Source organism: Myodes glareolus, chromosome 19 (genome assembly GCF_982192425.1).
Source record: "Myodes glareolus chromosome 19, mMyoGla1.1, whole genome shotgun sequence".
Taxonomy (NCBI): Eukaryota; Metazoa; Chordata; class Mammalia; order Rodentia; family Cricetidae; genus Myodes; species Myodes glareolus.
This window is the reverse complement of record NC_142044.1, coordinates 40,408,893-40,433,404: the sequence shown is the minus strand read 5'-3', so window position 1 is coordinate 40,433,404 and position 24,512 is coordinate 40,408,893. Positions and strand designations below refer to the sequence as shown.

At 45.3% G+C, this 24,512-nt stretch overlaps 1 protein-coding gene across 2 annotated transcripts in view; it reads left to right on the top strand.

Moving 5' to 3' along the window:
* The first annotated feature begins 285 nt into the window (after positions 1-285).
* Grap2 (GRB2 related adaptor protein 2) overlaps positions 286-24,512 on the top strand; it is a 71,836-nt gene continuing 47,609 nt past the window's right edge. Inside the window, exon 1 of one of the 2 annotated variants that reach the window (XM_048454734.3) lies at positions 286-538. The gene's annotated coding sequence lies outside the window, so the exon portion shown is untranslated. The remainder of the gene's footprint in view (positions 539-24,512) is intronic. The other variant, XM_087898950.1, reaches the window with a different exon arrangement.

The window sequence follows — 24,512 nt, the reverse complement described above, 5'->3', positions numbered from 1 at the left end:
TTTTCCCAGTGGCCTTTGTGTTTCTCTGGATGGAGGGATGTCAAACTAGGGCTTTCTGTGAAGCGAGCGGCAGCCTGCTAAGGGGCCATATCCAGGATGAGAAGCTTTCTTATGTGAATATGAGCGTTGGGGGCAGACGGGTATTGTTAAAACCGAAACATGGAGGAGCAGGCGCGTTTCGGTGAACCACTTGCGTTTTGGTGCGACTCTAGCAGCAAGAAAACAAAACCACATAATCTAAGACTCACGCCCAACTCTGTGCAGCTGGGTGTCTGCTAGTTCCTGTGTGGTTTGCCTACAGACTGGCTGGGGGTAGCTCGGAGGGAGAGCAAGAGGTCGGGAGGAGGAAGCTGTACTGATGGATCTGGGGCTTGCGCCCTGCTTCAGTGTGGTGCTCAGGAGCCAGCCCGAGGCAAGCTGTACACTGAGGTGCAGTAATCCTGGCATTTGAATGCATCTTCCCACTGGCAAAAGGCGATTCTAATAACTTGTTGTCAAAGCCAGGAAGATACACACTCAACCTCTTCGTTTCCAAAAGGTATGTCATGCGGCGCGGGTGCACACCCTCTAGAAACCTTGAGTGCTTGTAAGGTTCTGTTCTCTACGAGCCAAACGAATCAAGCGAGAGCTAGTCTCACTGGTTTTCTAAACTTTGCTGTTAATACTTCAGTGGGTCAGCCCAGGTCTCGTCCAGGTGGCTATGCTGGTAGTGATAGGACTCAGCTTCTGGCAAATGAACTAGAGAAAACTCGGTATTTACTCGGCTCGCAGCAATTAAAAACAAGTCTTGAAAAGACTTTGGATGCTGGAGTCACAGAAGCAAACTCGTCCTCCGATGGTAAAGGATCGGCGTTTAATCCAAATTGCGGAGTGGGAGGTGGCAGAGGAGTGAGCATCAGTGGCTGGAGCCCAGAGTCTGAGGGCATGAGCTGCCTCTTGCTCAATTTCTCCACCAGTTCCAATCCTAGTTCTGGTGGTGTTCGCTCTCTTTATGAAGAACACTGGTTTGGATTCCTTTAATGAAAGAAAACTTCCCGTGGGAAGCTATAAGGACAAGATGTTGTCTATCTTTGTCTCTTCATTAATAGTTTTGTGGCATCTTTACGGCCATCTCTAGTTTCTGCTCCTGTCCCCATCTGTTCCAGAATACGAGGAAGGGATGCAAAGACCAGGTTTCCACTAACCTAAAAAATGACCGCATCTACTTACCTCAAATGCGACCTCGTTAATAAAGCATATGTAACGATTTGCATATTAGTAAAAGTCCATATCCATAGTCAAATTAAAAGGGACTACTGAGGCTCTAAAACACCATAGGAATAAAGCAATCATGAGCCCACAGTGTCAGAAGGTGGGAAACATCAGTGGAAGAGTCCCACATCTGGGGACATTTATCATAAACTGCTGGTTCTCTAGTGAGTCCCTTTGCTTTATTTTTCTCTTCATTTTTGATTTCGGAAAGAGAATTTAGTTTAACGTGGTCTCCTTCAGTGTCTCAACATGGCCTATAAAGCTTGATATTCACGGGATACTTTTAGAGAGGCCTCTTACATAGAGCAGTCACTATTAAATTGTGTCTTTTCCATGCCAAGCTTTTACACTTCTGACTTGAGGCAGTTTTGAGAATTTTTGTTATGGTTTTCTGTAAAAAGGAGGCAGCCCCACATCACTGAAGAAAGCCGCCCTATGAGACTCAACTCGGACAGTCTCCCACACAGTAAGCTGTAATCTGATTCTCCCAAGATTGTAATAGCTTTCATCTTTATAAATGACTTTACTGAAGCCGAGGGAAGGAGGTGATTGATCTACTCAATATGAAGAAGTATTCTTTGGTGCTAACAATAGCTTCCCTGTCTGAGACCTTCAGTTGTTTTATATCTACCACATAGGGGCACCATAAAAATCAAAGAGTTAGCGTAAATACCATGTACCTCAGGGAAAGGCACTATGAAAATGCATAATGGGAGCATTATTATTTCTCTAAATCTTGGTCACTTTTCTTCCTCTCTCTCTTGTACAAAACGCATCTCTTTTGCTGCCCAGAGCCATCTCTTTTGAAACCATTGGCTGGTGACCCTGATTTCCATGTATTTATTGATTCCCAGAGAGTAACACCTGCTGGCGCTGGGGGTTTAAAGGGCTCATGCCTGAACTTGAGCCAAACTTGTCCCTTTTCCTGGCTCTAGAAAAGACTATAATTGTTCACAAATATGTCATTAAGTGTGATCCCATTGGGGTTTCTTTACTAAGTCACAGTTGCTGCTGGGTCAATTCAAGGGACAGAATCTTCAGGCTCCCATAAGGCAAGCTCAAAATTTGTTGAAGGGAGGCAGCCAGGAGGCTCAGCAAGCAAAGATGCTTGCCACCAAATCTAACACCCTGAGTTCAGACACCCATGGAGGAAGAAGAGAGCCCGTTCCACAAGTTGTCCTCCAATGCTACATTCATGCAATGAATTGACACGTGGGGCACGTGTAAATAATAGTGTAAAATAATAATAAACAGATATTTTTAAAAGTCCAAGAGTAATCACTTAGTGTAACTATTTGAATCAAAAGGTTTAGCCCCATTTTGTATCACTAAAATCTTTGCTCCTCTTATCTCCTTGTATAGAAGGGTCTCAATCTCGTGTGTCTGGTTTTTTTTCTTTTCATTTTGTATTTTCATACTGTTTGAGAATTTTCAGGAAATCACAGCTTCATTCAGCAAACATTTCACTAGCATTTATTGAGCAATTGTTTTGGGTCGGTACTAGTACTGCACTCTGGTGCCAAGATATCTAAAAAGTTCACATTGGGTTTCAATACTCTTGGGCCAATAAGGATTCAGTAAATAATTTTTAAACGTAGTTTTCTTTTTTAAGTATATAAGCATAGTCCAAAGTTTTAGAGAATTTAATGAAACCGCAACAGCATACACAAGGATGGAAACCTCCTTTGCTGTCCAAAGACGTTAGGCACATGACTCATGAGGCAAGTGAATTTTCGTACAGAGTTAAGCTGGGCATGGTGGCATGTGCCTACAGTCCCAGCACTTGGGAAGCAGAGACAGGAGGCTTGGTGCAAGTTCAAGGCCACCAGGTCAGCTAGAGCTACACAGCAAGATCCTATCAAGAAAATTTACAAAATTAACAAAAAGCTAAAATTCTAAACACGCCCCACTTAGGTTTACTAACATAACCTTTTCCACACTTGTTCTGTCTGCTGTGATGCTCTCTGAATTTCTGGTAAGCTGCAGATGGATGACAGTTCCCTGCTGAATAATTTAGTTTACACCCAAAACACGAACATTCTCCTATATAACCACAGTGCCATCACTATGGCTACAAAGTAGACATTCTTAATATCTACTACCTAAAGACTGGTCCATAGTACCCCTCCCATTATGCCCCCAGCTGATACCTATAACATTATTTCCAAAAACCAGTATCCATCCTTTATATCTCTCGACTCAGCACTGGACTTTGTTTTCTGAGTTAGGCCAGCGATCTTGCAGAAATACCCCACATTTTGAATTGGCTGTTGCCTCACGGCTCGTCTGGCACTGTGCTTCTTGGCTTCTTGCTTTTCACATAATCTCCATCTTAGGACTAAAAGCACAGTGAGACCGGTGTTTACATGTACTCATTTACTCCATGTGTACATGTGTGGATGCGCGTGTAACAGCACACAGGTGGAAGCCGAAGGGTAACTTGCGAGAGTCAGATCTCTTTTCCTAGCAAGTGGGATTCGGGCATCGAGCTCAGGCTGTCAGGTCTGGCAACAAGCGTCTTTACCTGCTCTAGCCGGCTCATGGCGAGATTCTGGTTGGACATTTTTTCATAAGGTGCCACGAGGTGCTCCTATTGCATCGTATCAGGAGGCACATAATTCTGAATTGTTTCACCATTTACAATGCCAAATCTGATCCTGGCTCTGGGCATTGATTTTGCTCTAGGGATCTCTCTCTCTCTCATTATAAAAGTGCCTGTTCCATCTGACAATTAACAAGGAATCAAGAGGGCTTGACTCTCTGGTGCTGTGCTGACATCCTAGTCCCGACTGCTTCCTTCCGATGATTTAGGTCCTAGTCTTTGCCTAAATCAATATTCCATCAGTGTTCATATCTATTTTTAATATACTTTGAATATGCGTAAGACGTGAGCAGTTAACACTCCTGACAGAGGCTGTAGAGCTGCTGCGTGCATAAATTCACACAGCAGTAATAATAATAAGTTACACTGGCCGAATGCTTGCTGCAGAGCCGAACAGCCTAAACCTGAGCCAGGCTGCCACGTGCTGAGTGAACTGAGCAAAATTCGGTCTCTCTGTTTTGGTTTCTTGAGCTGTAATGAGGATGCTATGGAGTTGTCTGAGGACTGGATAATTTAGCCACGTTTCCAGTGTGTCGTTGGTGCTGTTGCCGCTACTGCCTCATGGCTGATCGGCTACCCCACCACTCACATTGCTTGTAAACTCCACCTCAGGAACCCATGTGCCAGTCTAGCCCTTCACAGGCATGGAATCGCTAACTTCTCCTGTGACGGTCAAGACAGCCCTAGCAATATCATATCTTCACATGCAAGACAATGAAGGTACAAAGAGGTCAAAGTACCTCACAGGAGGCCACTCGCAGCAGAGCCGGGGTTTGATCCCAAGCAGTCTGATTCCAGAGCATTCTCTGCGAAGCCTGGCATGCGGAAAGAGGAATGACAGTACAGAATTAAATGGAAATCAGCCAAAAGGGCCGCCCGTACTCAGGGTTGAAGTTGAAAATCTAGCATGGCTACCTAAACACATTGCAAGTTTGGGTTTTTGTTTTGTTTTGTTTTGTTTTGTTTTGTTTTGTTTTGTTTTAATAAGAATAGCATTCTAGGAAGCATAGATTTGTATTCTTCCATCGCTTAGGAACTTCTTCAAGAAACTTGAGACCATGGAAGAGTTGGAGGTGAGGAAGGGAGACCTCAAAGGGCAGGGGCAAGGATGAAAAGACCAATACAGCAGAGGAGTTATGAAACCTCGGAGCCGCCGGGCAGAACATGGTATTTTGATAAAGTCAGGAGGGGGGAGTCCTTCTCACTTTTCACATTGCTGTACTGTAAACGAGTTTACCCCTGAAACACTGATGTAAAAGCCTTGTCCAATTCATAAAGGCCACACTGAGTTTCCTCGGAGGAAGATGGATGTCTGCTGTTGGTAGTAGTGCCGGCGGCTGGTTATCTCAGGCACTCAGACTTTGCCTACGACAGTCTGTGACTTCAGAAACACGCAGTTTTATCCAGAAAAAGCTTCCCTGGCTAGGGAATGGTCCCAGTCCTTCATTAGCATTACGAGCGGCTCCAGGGCTGTGTCAGTCTTATCTGCCCCTTAATTGCTGTTACAGAAGGCTCTCAAGTGTAATTTTCTACAGAGAACCAAAAATAAGCGAGTAGATGGAATCCAGCATTATTAAAGCTTTTCTGCGTTCCTAGGACCATCGTTGCTAAGCTGCCTCTGCATTTTCATGTTTTTTAAATGAAAAGCAGCCTAATTGATCAATTGGTCACAAAGAATACTTTTCCATTTGTTTTGGGCTTTGCAATCCCCACCCCCACCCCTCAGCCTTCCAGGACCACAGGTTAAATGTGTCAGCGTAGAAATGGTTTATGATTTGAGTCTTTTTGTCTAGTGCTTTATGGGAAAATCATAGACACAACTGCTGAGAACTGTGTGAGAGCTCAGTCAATAATGAGGAGATCATGCTCTTCTTAAATCTGAATTTCAGGAAGAACCTCAATAACCAAGATGTATTTTCAGGGGAGAACACGAATGGGGGGGGGGAGAATCTGGTTGATTTGTAGCTGGAGATTTCTGTTCATCATTTATAAGTGGGAGATTTAGTCCTCGGTAAAGGGGTAAAGTGTGAAGTCAACGTGAGGGAGATGGCTTGGTGGGTAAACTGCTTGCTAGAGAAGCCTAAGGCCCCGAGTTTGGATTCCCAGCATGCCTGGTTAGGGTGGCCAAGGCAGGAAAATCCCTGGGGCTTGCTGGCTAGCCAACCTATCAGAATCAAACTTCAGGTTCAGTGAGAGACCCCCGTCTCAAAATAAATAATATAAAAAGGAAAAAGAAAAGCAGTTGATTAAAAAAAGGCACCTGATGTTAACTTCTGTAAACCACACATATGTTTGTACACACGCACGCACACACACACACACACACACACACACACACACACTCAACTGAAAAGTCTCTCTTCCTTTGCATAAAACTATTACCAAAAGGCGTTTTATTTAAACAGTAAGTGGTTGCAGCAAGCAGAACTCAAACATACATTAAGACTAGGAAAACTAACGAATTTCAACACCTTATGTATCAAATTTTTTAATTGCCTGTAAATAACTCTGATACCCACAGCACCAGCTTCTTGGTGGTGTGAGAGGCAGGGAAGCAACATGTCATGGTGGGGTTCCATGTTGCACTCAGCCTCCTGCTGGCTCACACAGATTTTTCCCTAGTGTCCACCCGTAGAAGCCCAACAAGAAAACTCTGGATTTATTTTACTCTGAGCCAAACAGGATTTTAAAAACAGCTTTCTGAACACTATCTCACTTGATCTAGGTGAGGTCTTCGAGGCAGATAAAACACATGTCTTACCTCTAACTTTGCAGAGACGGAAAAGCAAAGTTTAAGCGTCTTGCTCAAGGTGATTTGGCCGACATCTACAGGGACTTACACTCTTCCCCATCATTGTTCTGGTCATGTCATTCTCCTGTTGCAGGAGCCGTTGCCCAGCTTCTGCAGATCTGAACTGGCTCTACCTAAGAGAACCAGCTATTTGACCTTCAGCAGGTCACACCTCCCCTCTCTGGGCCTTAGTTTCCCCTCTAGTCAAGGGAGAGGGCATAGCATGTGGTCTCTGGCACCCTCTGATTTTCCATAGAGAATTAAGTATTCCACTGGGAAGAGATAGTAAATGACTCTTTCTGCTCTACACGGTAAGATCCCTCAACCCTTCCATGTGAGTCCTGAGAGCTGTTGTCTGTTTCTGTCTTGATGGATTCCTTTGCAAGATCTGGATCTTATTAGGAACAATAAATATCAGTAGTGCCTTTGCAGGCCACTGTGTGTCATTCTGCCGGGCACCTCATTTGCTACAGGGCTATTTTCCAGCAATTATCTTCTGACCCCGTGCTCTGTAGCATACTATTTTGCTATCCCTCATGGGCGGTTCAGAGGGCAACATGGACATAAGTAATGCTGATGGACTTATTTAGAGCCAATAGACCCTGTCCTGATAAAGAGGTTGTTCCTCTAGAAGGACACAGTGCCTTCCACATGATTTTTCATTAAGATATATATCCTTGGGGCTGTGACGATGGCTCAAGTTGGTAAAGTACTCACCACGCTAAGCCTCTGGACCTGAGCTCGGATCCATAGGACCCACTGAAAAAGGTTAAGTGTAGATGCCTGTGCCTATAATCCTGGTTCTGGGGAAGGAGAGATAAAGAAGCCATGGAGCTCACTGGTTAGTTGGTTTTGCTGAATTAATGGTCTCTAGACACACTGAGAGACCCTGCCTCAAAAAGTAAGGTGAAGAAAAAGACACTGACAATGACCTCTGGCCTACACACACACACACATACACACACACGCACATGCTCAAACCTGGACATGTTCATGCTCCCCCAACACACATATATCCTTTAATATCTCTGAAATGTTCTAGGCAGTTGGAGAGTCATGAACTCTCATCTTAAAAGCCCCGAGACAAGAAAGGACATAAAAATCCCTAGAGATCCCTTCCCCAAGGAAGGGCCATTGGAACAGACAGCCTGATTGACCACAGAGGTGACTGCCTATATTTGTGATTTGCCATTGATGGTGAGAAGTCGAGGTTGTGTTTCTCAGTCTTCCTGCTTTTCAAAGTTTCTAACGTGGCTTTAGGCCGTGGGGTCATGTCCACACCTTCCAAATAAAAAGGTGTGTAATTTGTTCCGTATCAGGCCCTTGGCCTATGGGAGAGACACTACACCCTACAATGAGAGCGGCGGAGCCGGAATGAAGCTCCTGGACGTTGTGCTCTTTTCTCAGCCTCTCAGATGGCTCAGGGTGCCTCATCCATTGCTCTCGGTCCTTGGACGAAGTGACACTGTTATTTAGCCCAACACATGGGAGATTCTGGAAGATTCAAATTCATGCATGACCTCCCAAAAGCTTTTATGTATCTTTTCTAGACTGCAAAACAAGAAACATCTCATTGGAAAAATGCCTCAGACGTTACTTTCCTATTTAAACAAACTCATTCTGTGGCATTTTGATTTCTTAGATCAATATTTATAAATAGACCACAATACATTTTATGACCCAAGGATCATATAGCACTTTAACACTCAGTACCCCACAAATATCCAAATAAATAAAGGCAACCGTGAAGTGAAGTAGCCTCCTAGCTAGAGAGAAGTCCCTGCCTGGGGCCTGGAAGAAGAGAGAGGCAACTTTTAGACAGACTAGTTCTCTGTAGCATGGATGGGCAACTTCTATCTGAAAATGAAGATGTAAGGGAGTAAGATGTACGCCACAGCCAACTTTGTCAGCTCACATTAGACCACAAACCGAAGGGCTGGTTTGGTTATTAGCATCAAGAGAGTAGCTGCGATGCTTTGTCATGTAGATGTCATAAAAGATGCCTGTCCAGGTACTTCAATTCATCTTTTGGCTGCTGTCTGCAGAAATTCCCTCAGTCTCTTGTTGCACAGGACCCAGATGAACTGAGACAATTTAGGAGGATAAAAATCAAAACCATGAAAGAGTCCTCTTCACTGAAGAACGAATAATCCCCAAGAAGGCAGAAGTGGAAGAAACCGCTATCATAGGGCAAAGTCCCTGACAAGGAGACCAGAGAAAATGGCTGAAGTGGGGATTTTTAGGGAAGGTTTCTAGGAGGCATACCTGAGGGCAGAAGGAGGCACTGATGTATCTAGAAGAGTGTGTGTGTGTGTGAGTGTGTGTGTGTGTGTATGTGTGTGCGTGCATGCACGTGTGTGTGTCTGTGTGTCTGTATGTGTGCATGTGCATGCATGTAGGTCAGGGGTTGACATTGGATGTCTTCCTCAGTTGCTCTCTACATTTTTTAAAATTTTATTAATTATTTACATAAGTGTGTGTGTCTCCAGGTGTGCACACATGTATATAGTGCTCACAGAAATCAAAAGAGGAGCCCTGGAGTTGAAGTTACAGGCACTTGTGAGCCACCCAACATGGGTGCTGGGAACAGAACCCCACGCCTCTGCAAGAGCAACAAGGCACCCTTAGCCGCGGAGTCATCATCTCTATGACCCACTTTACCTTATTTCTTGAAATAAGATCCCTGGAGCTCACTGACTAGTCCAGCTAGCTCGAGGCATCCCCCTGCCTCTGCTCCACCCAGTGCTGGAATTACAGACTCCATGGCCTGGCTTTTTTGCGGATCCGAACTCAGGTCCTCATGCTTGAGAGACAAGCACTTTACTGCCTGAGCCATTGCCCTGGCCTCACCCAGAACTTTTTACATATCAAGGGATTTATGAGGAAAATACAGTGCAATTTGCTGAAAATGTTTGTTTTGCAAGCAAAATATGAGAAGGCCTTCATGAGGTGTTTTGCATTGGGGATCCAGAAATTAGGTTTCCGCGCCTGTAAACAACCTGGAGCTCTTTCGCAGAGAAGCCTCTCTTTCCCGCTCCATCGTGTCCCTCGGAGCCTTCTTTTTCAGACAGAAATATCCTTGGTTCTTCTAACGCCTGGGATGCAGTTTTGCATGCTGCCGTCATTTGAAGTGGTCCTCTCCACAAGGATTCCAATTTAGAACCCTCCTTTAGCCAAGGTGCCCAAAATGGAATGGAGCTCTGACAGTACAAATAGCCCAGGGTGATCCTTCCCTGAACCTTCTCCCTCTACTTCTATTAATACGGCCCATGACGGCATTGGCCTCGGTGGCAATTATGTCACACTGCTGACTCATACTGAAACTGTGGTCAGTTAGAAGCCCCGAGTTCTCGTGTGCTGCTGCTGTGATCTTCCTTGTCCCCGCTTCCCCCTCTCCCTTTGAGTGTGTGTGTGTGTGTGTGTGAGAGAGAGAGAGAGAGATAAAGAGAATGAACACTAGGCACAGAGGTTTAAAAGTGACATTTATCCTTATTACATTTGATCATAGTGATAGCAGCCTGTCAGAACATTCCAGAATGGGTAGATTAGCCCTCCCTCCCTCGAGGGAGGAGAACACTCACCAGCTAGTGTAGCAGCACGGTTAATCTCATGCTGATCCCTGGCCTCAAAGGCGTTAAAACTGTATTCTCTTTCCTCTCCGTAAATCGTCTGCAGCCCTGGAGAAATAGCTACCTTTAGACATGCTGGGACCTCACTGGAAAACAGTACAAAATGTGAGGGGCCATTTCCTTCCCGAGGTTACGCAAAGACTTAGGTGTGTACAAAACCCTAAGTCAATGTTAACTCAGGCAGCACGGTATGATAGGAGGAAAAATCGTGTACCCTTATCATGACGTATTACAGCTAGTGGGCACTGATTTGTGTGACCATTTTAAAGAGATGACTGGGTTATCCGACTTGGTGTTGCAATAACATTGTGTGGGGTTAATACTGTTTCTGAGTAAAATCACCTGCTGTCTGACTAAAGGCCATAAGGCCTTTCTTCTTTACCAGATCGTTTGGAGGTGACTCTTGAATAGTTGAAAGAACACGTGAATCAGGAATGACTTTCACTGAACCAGGGCCAAAAGCACAAGCTCTCTATTCTTTAATTTCCATGATGAATTTCTTTGTCAGGCTCCTGGAGACTCTCTCCCACATTACTGAGGATTCTAGACTTACAAGAAAATGGGCAGCAGCCAGAAAGGAGAGGCATGATGGTCCACATAGCAAGTTCACACCAGCCAGGGCTACACAGTGAGACCCTGTATTTAAGGAAAGAAAGATGGGGTTGGATTTGTGTGAAAAGTAAGAGAACTGCAATCTCTTTCTCATATGTGTGCATACATGGGTGTCAAAGTGTGCATACGTGGGTGTTCAGGTGTGCATATATAGGTGTCCAAGTGTGCATATGTGAGTATCCCAGGTGTGCATACATGGGTGTCTAAGTGTGCATATGTGGGTGTTTAGGTGTTGCATACATGGGTGTCCAGATGTACATACATGGGTGTCCAGGTGTGCATGCATGGGTGTCCAGGTATGCATACATGGGTGTCCAAGTGTCCAGATGTGTGTACATGGGTGTCCGGGTGTACGTACATGGGTGTCCAGGTATACGTACATAGTGTCCAGGTATTTGCAGATGTGCATGTGTTTATGGAGGCTGGAGGTTGATGGCAGATGGCTTCCTGAGTTGACTTCTCCCCCTTATAGTTTCAGACAGTTTCTTGCTGAATTGGACTTACCAACTTGGCTAGACTGGCTGGCCATCATACCCTTGGAGTTCTTTTGTTTCTACCTCCCTAATGCTGGGATTTCAAGTACAGGCCGCCATGCCCAGTCCTTTGCATGGGTTCTGAGAGACCCACCGAAGGTCCTCACTCTTGTGCAGCAAGGGCTTCACAGACTTGGCTCTAACCAACAACTGTAATACTTTAAGCAATGAAACATCTAGACTTGGGCTAGAGAGAGGGCTCAACAGTCAAGAGGTTGGTCTTCCAGAGGACCCAGGCTCAATTCCCAGCACCCACATAGCAGCTCACAACCATCTGGAACTCCAGTTTCAGGGGGATGCAGTGCCTTCTTCTGGCTACTGTAGGCGCTAGGCATACACACAGACATATATGCAAACAAAACACTCATACACATAAAACATATGTACACACACATATGTATGTATGTATGTATGGTATGTATGCTCTTTCCTTGGGCTAGTATGTGGTTCCATGGCAGAGCACCACCCTAGCATGTTCAAGGCCCTAGGATTCCATCCTCAGTGCTGAAAAGGATAAAGAAAAAAAAAACACCCAAACACCAATACAGAAAAATGGACTAAATAATACAAACTTTAAACTGAGTGGCTCTCTCCATTCCTTTCCCTCTTGGCCCATCCTAAGCCTGCCATCTTCTGTGAGTTTCAACACATGGACAACAAACACCTTGAGCTTCAGGAACTGTCAGACTCCCGGAAACCTCTGAAAATCTTAGCAAACTAGGAATTTGAAGATCCTCATTTTAGGCTGAAACACAGAGCTCATGGGTAACTTATACAATATACATTCAAGCTAATGCAAGTGTCAATTGCAAAACGTCCCGTGAACAGTTGACTTCACGGCAGAAAGGTGCAGGGAACACCCCCACTTCTCTAGCCTGTCATTCTGCACACTTTAACCTTGGTCTTGTGTCCTTGAAGAGCTCGACAGTCACCTTCAGATCTCACAGGAGATGGGACCCAGAACCTTTGTGTTTGATGCAGCATTAGTTACCCGTGAGCCAGAGGGAAAAGATCTGAAGTTAGTTCCTGCCAATGAACCAGAAAATAAATAAATGAATAAAAAGATAAATAAAAAGAGAGGCTCTCCGTCTCTTTTCTAAACCTCCTGAATTTGACTTTGAGTTTCAAAAACCTTTTCGCCTTGACTCCTGCGCACAGTAGCGTCTGGAAGGCCTGAGGTAGGGAGAAGAGATTTTCATCTGGGTTTGCCCACACTGCATTCTGACACAGTTTGGGCATTTTTGAGAGTATACAGAGTCATTAGTCATACAATGTTACCAGATTTAAATGTTTCCAGTGCACACAGCCTTTTCTCAGGGTGTCTATCACTGGCTTTCAAATCTCCTTGCCCTACTAGGTCTGTGCAGATCACCTGTTCGCACAGCGCAGCCCTGGAAGGGACGCTTGGCAATGACAGGAGATACCTTCTGGTTGTTGTCATCCGGACGTGGGACACCGCTGGTGGGTGGAAGCTGGGGATGTTGTGAAGCTGCACTGCACAAAATGGTCCCCCCACCCCAGTTGCTGGCTTAGATGTCAATGGCAACAAGGTTGAGAAACCCTTCTGTAGAAGTGTGTGGTTTCTAGGGCACTCCTGGGTGCATGCTGTGACCAGGTAAAGAAAAACAAACTGGCAGTGGCCAGAGTAATGCTGGGGGCCTGGGGAGGAGGCGGAGAGTGGAGAATCCTACTCCAGGTAAGAGGCGGCTAGGACAGGTGGTACCCAGTGTTCTATGCACAATCAGTTTAGGCAGCAGGGCTGGGGTTCAGGGACTAGATGCCAGGGGATTGCTACAGAAGGGCTGGGGGTGGGGTGAGCTGGAGAGATGGAGAGGGTGCAGGTAGTAAAGCGGATACTTTCTTATGATCCCAACGACTTGTAAGGCCTGCAAGACAAGAGAGTGTGTTGAGCATTAGCAGGGAACAGCAGGAGGGATTTCAGATAAATCCAGTAAGAAAAGACAAGGAGAGGGCAGAATCCACTGGCTAAAACTGGGCTACCTCAAAGCCACACCAGCTGCAGAGAGTGACCTGTGGCAGGGTCAACGCGTTCAGCTCCAGTGAGCTTCTTAAATCCCTCCCCATCAACGAGAGGCTTCTGCTGAGTCCACAGTACTGGTGACTTGCAGGAAGTGGTCGAGTGCTCCCAGCTATGGAGAAAGGCAGCCAGGACGCAAGCTGAATCCCGACCCTGGCTACTGCAAAACCACGGGATGAGAGCCCAGAGAGAACTGGTCCCCCAGGGCGTTTCCCTTCAACAGGGAAGCTAAGACATTTCACAAAGATGGTCTCCCCTTCAGCCTTTAACTTTGCTGAGAATGATTTCTCAAGGACCCGTGGGTTCCTTAGAATCCATCCAAGTCACCACGATGTTCCCATTTCCAACCCCCACATTCCCCTCACCAGAACAGCTTTCTTTCATCTTTGCCAACACCACCTCCACTACGCCCCACCCAGCAGCCCCTAGCCCGTTCCTCACGTTACAGAATCACAGTGCCATTTCCTTGCTGCCCCAAGCGTCTCTCGGCAACCTTTGCACCCCTTCGTGACCCTCTGGGCCCCCTCGGAGTTTTGCCTGCGTATGAATGTTACCACCACAACATACTTAATAAAAGCATCCTGTGTGCAGACCGCCCCTTCGGCCGTGGAAAGTGAAGGGAAAAAGGAAAGGAGCATTCACAGTTTTGCTGGGTTTTATTCTGTAGTCTTCCTCCAGGGAGCTGTGGCTCCTGGCTGAGTTTATAGTCTAGCCGGTACAGTCATCCTTAGGCTAAACTCCACTGCAACATCTCGATTGTCCTGCAAATGTTTCCCTGTGACCCTCCTCTAAGGATGGAAGAGTTCGCTGTCTTCAACAAAGGCTCTGATGTGAATTTCGCTGTAAATAAACCGAGATCAATGCATTTGCTCAGGCTCAGGAGACAACACTCCGGCTCACTACCATGTGGGTTTTGATTCAAATGAGCTGCAGAGGGATTTGTTCGACTGAATTCACTCTACGGCAACTGGATTAATCTCATTTCATATCATGTCTCTAAGTGGGAAAGTAAACTGATTTCAGCAGTCTAAATGGTATGTTGATGCTGCCAGCATCCATCAGATTTATCCTGGCTAAATTGCAACTCTAACAGTGTCCTGATTGTCTTCCCTTCCACAAGGCACTTGCCAAAGTGCACCACTTTAGGATGGGCTTTTAATGACAGATGAAATGTTCTGAAATAAGACAGAAGGCAGATACATCAAACAGATGAACACACCTCTCTGGGCAGATCCTGAGGTCCAGTCCTTGGGCCCCTAATAGGATTTAAAAAAAAAAAGTTGTTATTTTTTAGAGTTTTTTAGTGGAGGTATGCGCCTGTAATCTCAGCACTTGGGAGGTACAGGCAAGGAGGATCAGGAGTTCAAGTTCAGCCTGAGGTAGTAAGCTCAGTCAGCTCAGGGGACTTGCAGTGTCTGTGTTGAGTGCTCTCCTTCCATTTCTCCTGAATTGCTGGCTCTACCAGCTCATGTTTCTAGTGCAATGCAACTGCTGCTTTCGTTTATAACCAGCAGTGCTGTCGAAGGGTAGAGCTTGTGAGGGTGCGCCTGGGATGGCGCGGCGCGGCGCTGTTAGATGGAGCAAATGTAATAATGGGTATAAAAAAGCAATTTGTAAAACTGCAACATGAGCTCCAAAAAAAAAATTATTGCTGTATTATACAACTTTACGGTTTAGAAGGGCACTGGATGATATATAAAATTCAGCAAGGCTCCCTCCATAGCCCAATTGAAATAGAAAATTATGGAATTTGGGACACTGACCTTTCCATCCATAAGCTGCAGGCTTCTCAACAGTTTTTACAGTGAAGGTACACCCACGGAGCTGAGGACACACGGTCCCAAGAAACTCATGGGCAGAACAAAGGACCTCTGCTCCTGCTTGAACTCCCCCAGCCCTTCCTCCCCCAATCCTTGCCAGTCTTTCAGGGCTAGCTAGCCTCAAGCCCTCTTCCCAATTCTCTCCAAGATGGAAAGATTCTCTGTCCTGATGGTCTTGTCAGTCTTAGGTGGCAGGTGAGCATATACGTGCCACTTCTGAATCAGCTGTGAACTACTGATGCTCACAGAGGTCTCTGCGTCTGCCACAGCCCTTAACCCCACCCCCCCAGGGCTGCTGTGCCACCTCCAATGGGGGTAGAGACAACAGCCCAAATCAGTAAAAGGAGAAACCTGTGTGACCAAAAAGGTCCTACTAAAGGGCTTGTCCCCAAGAGTTGGTCCTAGATTTGAAAGCCTTTACCTTTACCCCACCTCTGAAACAAGCTGGGTCTATGAAATAGATCCCTACAACCCTATGAATAGTGGGGCATGGTGGTGTATACCTTAATCCCAGCACTAGGGAAGGTGAGACAGGCCAATCCAGGCTATACAGGAAGACTGTCTGGGAAAAAAAAAAAAAACAAGCTAGATGTGGTGGTGTGCATACCTGGAATCCTAGCATTTGAGAGACAGAAACATAAAGATCACATCGATTCAAGGTCAACCTGTGCTATGTAGTGAGTTCCAAGCCAGCCTAGGTTATAAAGCAAGACCCTGTCTCAAAACCAAACAAAAATATCATGGACAAAAATGTATCTTTGTGCTTGTCTGTACATTTTCTATTTTTGGACTGAGCATAAAAAGACCATATCAGATCTAAAAGTCAAAGTTGTGCATGTTTTTGTTTGTTTGTTTGTTTTGTTGCTGTTTTTCTTTTTTATTGCTATTTGATTCTCAGCTTAAAAGTTCCCCAAGTTTGAATTGTAAATGTCATTCTTTGCCTCCCAGGCTGGTTTAGCTAACTGAACATGGCACCCCGTGGGATCATGGGCTCTGAGGCTGCACTGCAGCCTTATCGAAAGGAACTTGTGCAGAATGTGGGGGAAAAAAAAAACAATACTTTTTAGCACATAAAAAAAATCCTGTTGCTAGAGAAACAACTTAGCAGTTAAAAGCATGGACTGCTCTTTCAGAGGACCCAAGTTCAGTTCCCAGCACCCTCGTCAGACAACTCACAGTCACTTAAGTCCAGCTCTAAGGAGTCTGACAACTCTGGCCTCTGAGGGGGACCTATACTCTCTGTCTCCGTGTCTTGCTGTCTCCTACTCTCACACACACCACACCACACACATGCACACACACACACACACACACACACACACACCACACCACACACACACCACACCACACACAACCACACCACACACATGCACACACACACACCACACACACACACAACCACACCACACACATGCACACACACACACAACACACCACACACAACCACACCACACACACACACACACACAACACAACACACACAACCACACCACACGCACACACACACACACCACATACACACACCCCTTACCTGGGTGTACACCCCTGTACTCTCAGCACTTGAGAGGCAGAGGCAGGAGGATCACAAATCCAGGCCAGCCTGGACTAAATAACAAGATTCTCTCCACGCACACGTGAGAGTAAATCCCGGAGTTGGTCGTTAGTGTGTAAGTGTGTATATGCAGGTATAAGTAGAGGCCAGCAGAAGATGGTGAGAGTCTTCCTCAGTGGCTCTTCACCTTATTTTTGAGGCAGAGTCCTTAATTAAGCCTGGCACTCATTGACTGAGCTAGCCTGAGGGTCAGTAAGACATAAGGAGACTCCTGTCTCTCCACCTCCCCAACTGGTGGATCACTGGCACACTTGGATTTAACATGGGTGCTGGGCATTATGTTTGTGTAGCAAACGCTTTAGGGACTAAGCCGCGTCCCCGGTCCCTATTTTGTTATTTTAATGCATTGATAAAGCAGATGTTTTATTTTGGCCAGGTGACTTTTGAAGGAACCCTCTTTTAAAAGATTAATCATAGAGTGACTGCCAAGTACCTGATGCGTGCTCCATGCCTGCGTACTCCCAAACAAAGGATAACCTCAGTTACTTAAAACAGCCATCGGCAAGAATGGCTTCTGATTGCTTCTCTTTTGCTGCACATTAGAAATCATTTTTAGAAATGGGAAGTTGGAGAAAAGATCTAGAAGTATCATCGTACCGGCATTGTTGAGAGCAGATTGTCATTACGTTGGTAGCGATGGGCTGCACACTCACGTGAGGGATTTATCGTTATACTGGATTAGAACTGTGTCGCTACTGTAATAAAGGATTGGCCCAGAGCCCTCATCCTGAGCCAGCTTCTGAAGCACGGCTCCTGCCCTTTCAGCAGCATCCCCAACCCTCAATAATTCCATGTAATACAGTCCTGGCATGCACCCCTAACCGCAAACCCCAGCCAATTTTCCTAACAACACACCTTCTCCCCACCATCTGCCAGCAGCTTCTTGTTCTCTGACACTCCCCCAAACTCCTCAAATCAGGGAGCTTTTAGTGAGTTAAAAAGGGAAATGCAGAATTACCTAGTTCTCTCAGTATTTTCCATAGTTTTGCTGACTTGAATCAGGACTCTTGAACAAAACCGCTGGAATTTGCTTCCTGTGACGTGCAAACCACTGGAACTTGCTTCTTGAGATATGTTAATTTTTTTCTCACTGTTCACCTCTAGGTGGGTTTGGAGCTGTTCTTGCCCTAGATAGTCTAAGCTGTCCTCATTGCCCTGTGGCTGTAGAGCTCACCGCCTGAGATTGTGATCTCATGGGAAGGCACAAATCAGGCAGAATTGTGAATGCCCGGCCCAAAAAAAGAACAGAGAACTCCAAGGAACACCCTTGACTTTGAGGAAAAAGCTCAGATGGGTAGATTGATGGTATCTCCACTCCTCCCTTGCTCACAGGTTTGATGCATATATGGGTTTCAGACATAGAGGGGTTTGTGGTTCTCTTCAAAACTGAAAGCAATTCTGTTTTCTCAGAATTGCATGTGCGGCATGGCTGCTGTCCCAGCTCTCAGCCAACCAAACCCCAAGAATCTCCTTTCTGTCTCAGGCTCCCACAGCATTTAAGCTGTCTATTCATCCACACTACAGCAAATGCTACAAAGAATGAATATTCTCTAGGAGGTACTTAACAAATAAGGGGGAACTGGAGTCTAGGAGAGGTACTACATATCACTCATGGGGTGTTCAGCCTTCCTTGACTAGCCCCCATCTCTTAGACTACCCCCTGGAGCTGAGAACTGGAGTTAGGGCCTCACACATACTAGCAAGCATACTACCGCTGAGATACTCACTGTGTATTCCCAGTACACCCCCATTTTTTTTTAAGGCAGGGTTTCTCTGCATAGCCCTGGCTGTCCTGGAACTCGCTCTATAGAGCAGGCTGTCCTCAAACTCAGAGATCCACCTGCCTCTGCCTCCCAAGTGCTGGGATTAGAGGTGTGCACCACTACCACCCAGCCCACCCCTGCTTTTTGAGACTAGGTCTCGTGTAGCCTAGGCTAGCCTGGAAGTCACTATATAGCTGAAGATAACCTCAAACTTCTGATCCTTCTGCACCATCACACAGTTTTATGGTGTTAGGGGTCAAGCCAAAGGCTTCATGCCTGCCAGGCAAGCGCTGTACCCACTGAGTTACATTCCCCAGCCCCTGGAGCAGCTCGTTTTGTGAGTGGAGAATGAATCCATACTATCACCTCAGTTATCTCAGAATTTTCTGCTAAGTTTGCAGTCAACCACAACTCTTATGAAACCTTCTGCAAATAATAACAGATGATAATAATGAAGTACTTCTGAGATGCCCAAAAGTTCTCTTACTGGGTTCACTGCCAGGCACGTTGATGCTCCCGCTGGGCTCTGAGTAATTGGCACCTTTGGGAAAGAGCTTGCCTGGTCGCCATTCACCTTGTTGGTTAGTCAGTCTATAATGTGTCTTAATATGCAGAGTTGTGTTATATAAACAATAATTTTTCATTATTATAATAACATTTTCCCATAATTGCAAAAATATTTCTGACCTGAATTTATTCTTGTCATGGCTATGTGAGCAAGCAGAGTCTTGTTTGCCTGTAAAATATATTAATAATATATTAATTAGCTTCCCAGAGCTGCCCAAACAAGGAACAGGAAAGATTTTTCTAAATCATGGAAACTGAAATAAAGCCAACACTTTATTAATTATAGTTTAGGGACAGTCTCGGAATTTAAATAGCACAGCAAAATTCAGACTTAGCTTTTGAGAGGAGATAACGGAAAATATCACGCAATTAACAAAACACTTATTTAGCATCTAGTGTGGAAAAATTCTGGAAGGTCAAAGAGGCTAAGACATAAAATTGGCCAATTTAATTTTATGGTCATAGTTAAAAGGCAATAAAAGATGAGGTCATATAAGTGTTTTGATTTAGTGTCAATTAAGTTCAATGTATTGGGTTGAACTGTATGAAATTGATAAAAATCTGACTAATTTTTAACACCCCCCCAAAGTAGCTATTTGCCAGGATTCAACCTTATACAAAGATATTTCGACACACTGTCCCAGTGCCGAAAGCATTAAGCTCTTTTTATTTTCCTTATATATCTTTATACTAAATGGTTCATTATTGGTTGAAGCCACCATTGTAAGAACAGCCGTGGCTAGAAGGTGATCACAGGTCAGGGATTTGGCTCATGTCTTTTTATATTTATTCAGTACTGAGTCACTAATAGCATACATTATGTAGTTTTAAAGTTTCTGATTACATTAGACCCATCTCTTGATTCTATTTAAGAGTTATTGCTCCTACTACCTGCCTTCCGGGTGGCACTCCCCAACCTGACTCTCCAGTGACATTGCTAATGCTGCTGTCACACATAACCTTCATCCCCCTTCCACCCAGTGTGCAGAGATGCTCTTCCTGAAAGGCCTCTCTTCAGAGATTAAACCCTGTATTCTGCTAAGTGCACCCTCTCAGCTCCTTCAAGGGTTACTGGAGACTTTAGTGCCAAGCATCTGTTTTTAGTAGGTTTGGGGATGTTCCCCCTAGCAAATATTAGATTATCTCATTAAAAAATATATCCATCCAGCTGAGAGCAACTACTACAGCAACTAGGGAAGAATCGTATAGTAGTGAATCAAAACTCCCTTGAGTGCTCTGCGAGGGTCAGGTTATAGGAAACGGATTATGTTAAAACAGGGTGATGGGCCATGGGGTCTCCATGTGAGAAAAGTCCTTTAAGTCAGCGTCTCTTTTGCATTGTTCCCTGGCATGCAGCCTGTGCCATGTGAAAGAAAACACTCCACATTGACTGGTGACAGTTCTAGAAGGTTAGATGAGCTGGGCTCCTAATTTCTTGTTACATAATCTCTGGCATGCAAGTCAGAACCATGAAAATAAGGCAGTCTTGGCTGATTAAAGTTAAGTTCTGCTTGTGGACTTCGATCACTAGTTTTGTAGTGTCGGGTTCTGAATTTCCTGGCTGTCAATTTAGGATTGCTTAGGACCATGATTATGAAAATACCCTAATGGAGAACCAGCTCTTCCCCCCCCCCCCCGAAGCTCTTATCAACTGCCTTCCCTTCACAACGTGCACATTAACATAAACACAAGTTTAAGGCTGACTATCAGATACCATCCAGGCCCTTCCCGTGCATTGACCTTTTTAATCTTTCCTACAGAACAGTACTGCTATTACAGCCATTTTAAAGAGGAGAAAACAATCGCGCAGTGTGGTGCACACCTTTAATCCCAGCTCTCGGGAGGCAAAGGCAGGCGGATCTCTGTGAACTGAGGCCAACATAGACTACATAATGAGAATCCGGAGGGAAAGAGAGCGAGAGAGAAACTGAGGTCAGAGAAATTATGTGAACTCCTAAAACTCAAGGCTTTAAACTCGGTAATTCATGCGATTAGCCTAGGGACTCAGTGCTTTCCCCAGAACGTAAGGTCAAAGTGTGATAAGTTAGTGTGGCCTGCTGAGGTCCCAGTGGGGCTATCAAAAGACACATGCTCCACGAACACTGTTTGCTCCCGCGAAGACCCACTTGCCACCGCACCTGCAGCCCACACAAGGGTCCCATGCACTACTGCTTGAACTATTTTTGCAAAGTCACATCTAACCCTATCACCACCCTGCTGAGGTCCAGACACTGTCAAGAAGGCGGTCTCCTCCACCACACCACTTCTTCCCGTTAAGCCCAATATGCAAGTGCTGATGAGGAGACTTGATTCAAAGAAAATCGACAGAAGTTGTCTCAGTCAACCTGAGAAGTCGGGTGACTCATTCACAGCCTCCTGGAGGGGCTCCTGTGGGCTGCTGCAGTTCTCCAGAACTGGCCCCAGGCCTCTGCAGCTCGGTGCAGCTCAGCGCTCCATCACTCTGGCTTCCACCCAGCTGATAAATGCTTACTTTTTTGGCATAGACTTCGGAGTTGCCTGTGAGTTATGTGACAAGCTGCCCTGTTCTGTACTGACTGTGACCCCCCCACCCCTGTGTGTATTCCCAAGGCAGGATAAACAAGGTTGCCTTGCAAATAAAAAAAAAAAAAAAAACAGATAACAGGGAAGAAGATGCTGGCTCTTCGGCCCCTGCAGTAAGTACTATCACTCTGGAGGGAAAGTCAGAATAACGAAATAGGACCCGATCGATGTCAAGTCTTATAAACACATGCATGCACGTGGATGCTGAAACATATAGGCCCTGACAGCACAAAGCAAAACAGAAAGGAAACTTCTGTCTTATTAGAAAAATGAGAATTGGTAAAGCCAACTCTCCAGGATAAAGAAAGGGAAAAGGCGCAGGGCGACATAGAGTTCCATGAAGAGAGCACATACATGCATCTCTAGGCGTGGCTACTCAGAAGACTGAGGCACTGAAGCAGGAGGACCACTGGAGTCCAGGAGTTTGAGTCAAACTATGGGGAATCCAACAGAAAGTAGAAGAATGCCTGTTCTTATTTTTACACACACACACACACACAATGAATACCAGAAAAGAGATAATTACTCTAGCAATGACAGACTCTTGGATTTCCTTGTTTAATTTAAGCTAAGCCAACTGCTGTGGTACATGCTCCCAATCAAGAGTCCAAGGCTAACCTAAGCTTCACTGCAGGTTTGAGGCCAGCCTGGGCTACATGGTGAGAGATCATAAATCTAAACAAGAACAAAGAGAAAAAGAGAGGGAAGGAAGGTGGACTTAAAATAGCCACATGGACTTGCTGAGTTTTCTGGAGCTTAACTTCAGGCTCCCATCAGTGGAAATGACATCCATTTCGGCCTCTAGCAAGGCAATAAAGAAAAACACAGAGTCAAGCTGCAATACCCACCTTAAGACTTGTGACCCGAGTGAGCTGCTTGGCCAATCTGGGCTCGCATTCCCGTCCCTAGGAAATGGAGATAATAAAAGAAGCGCTGTTGTGGGTCCACTGACAGATCAGATGATGTCATGGGGAGCAGTCAGCGCCAGCCTGCAGTGTAGTGAGGATTTATTTACTTAGTCATCCATTTTTGTGTGTGTTGATGTTTCTTTGTACATGTGTGTCACAGTACACATGTGGAGCACAGACAGCAGCTTGCAGGAATCCATTCTCTCCTACTGTGTAGGTCTCGGGGATTGAACTTAGGGTGTCAGGCTTGGCAGCAAGTGCTTTCTCTCACTGACCTATCTCACTAGCCTTATTTACTTATTCTTATTTCATTTAAAATGGTATTTTGTGTGTGTGTGTGTATGTGTGTGTGTGTGTGTGTGTGAGAGAGAGAGAGAGAGAGAGAGAGAGAGAGAGAGAGAGAGAGAGAATGAATATACATGCATATAAACAGAGGACAGCTCAAGAGATTGGTTCTCTCCTTCCACCATGTAGGTCCCAGGGATCAAATTCAGGTTATTAGGCTTGGTAGCAAGTAGTTTTACCTGCCAGGCCATCTTGCTGGTCCTATGGGAGTAATTTATAATAGTAAGCTGAAATGGCTACATAACCCAACAGAAAACCAGTGAGGGTTTATATTCATATACATATATATATATATATATATGTATATAATGTTCATTGATGTTTTGCTCACATGTATGTCTGTCTAAGGGTGTCACAAACCTTGAGATTGGAGTTACAGACAGGTGTGAACTGCCATTTGGCTTCTGGGACTTGAACTCAGGACCTCTGGAAGAGCAGCCAACGCTGAGCCATCTCTACAGCCTTCTGGTTTTTTTGGGGGGGAAAGGGGATGCTTGTTTGTTATTGTTGTTGCTGCTGCTGTTTTGACTTATTTTGTTTAAGCTTTAATTTGTGCCTTGCAAGCACTCAGTCTTGGCCTTCCCTTGTCTCCATGGAGAGACTCAGCCGTCCTCAGCGCACATCCTTTCCTTTCCTTGAGAACCATTGCTAAGTCTCTTCGAGTTTCTCTCCTGCAGGAAATGATCCAGGTTTCTTAATGGGTCTGTTTTACAAGCGCTAATCATTTATTTGAACTTCCCAACCGTCTCCAAGATGCAGAACACACAGAAACATTGTCAAGGAAAACGTGGTCTTAAAATATCTTAATCTGCAGTCCATTAGTTCAAATGTTTAAAACTCACTGTTCTTAAAGACAAAGTTGAATTCTTTGTCACGCTGGCCATGGTTGTGCTGTCAAAGTCAACTGATTCACAAACATGTAGGTCCGCAGCCAAACCAGAAAAGACTGGGTGATTTATTTATTCACTGTTTATTGAGTGCCTACTATGTGCCAGGCTCTGTACTTAGGCTCTCAGACCACAAATCAGTTACTCTCTACTCAGAGGTACTCACAAGGGAGCCCTTTGTTGGGGAGACACACAAGAAAGCAAAGCATTACACTGCCTGTCCATTAGACTGTTCATGAGGTAGGAAAGTAAGGCCAGGATTCTCTCAGGCCAAAGCGGGTGTGGATTAAGCAATCTTGAGCAGGGAACTGACAGCTGAGTTACCTAAAGGATGGAAAGAATTAAGGAGAACGAAGAAAGTATGGGAGGGAGAAAAGCCGAGGGTTGATATGTATGACCTCTGGCCTTGATGTGTCCTGTGACTGGGTCTGGTATGATTGGGGCCTCGGGTCTAGGAAGGGAGCAGATGCATGCAGCTGTTCATCTCAGCTGACTCTGAGCCAAGAAGCATAAGCTTCATCCTGCAAGTGTGGAGCTACAGAAACATGGGGAAGCAGAAGCATGGCAGAGCCATGGCTTGATGTGATGCACG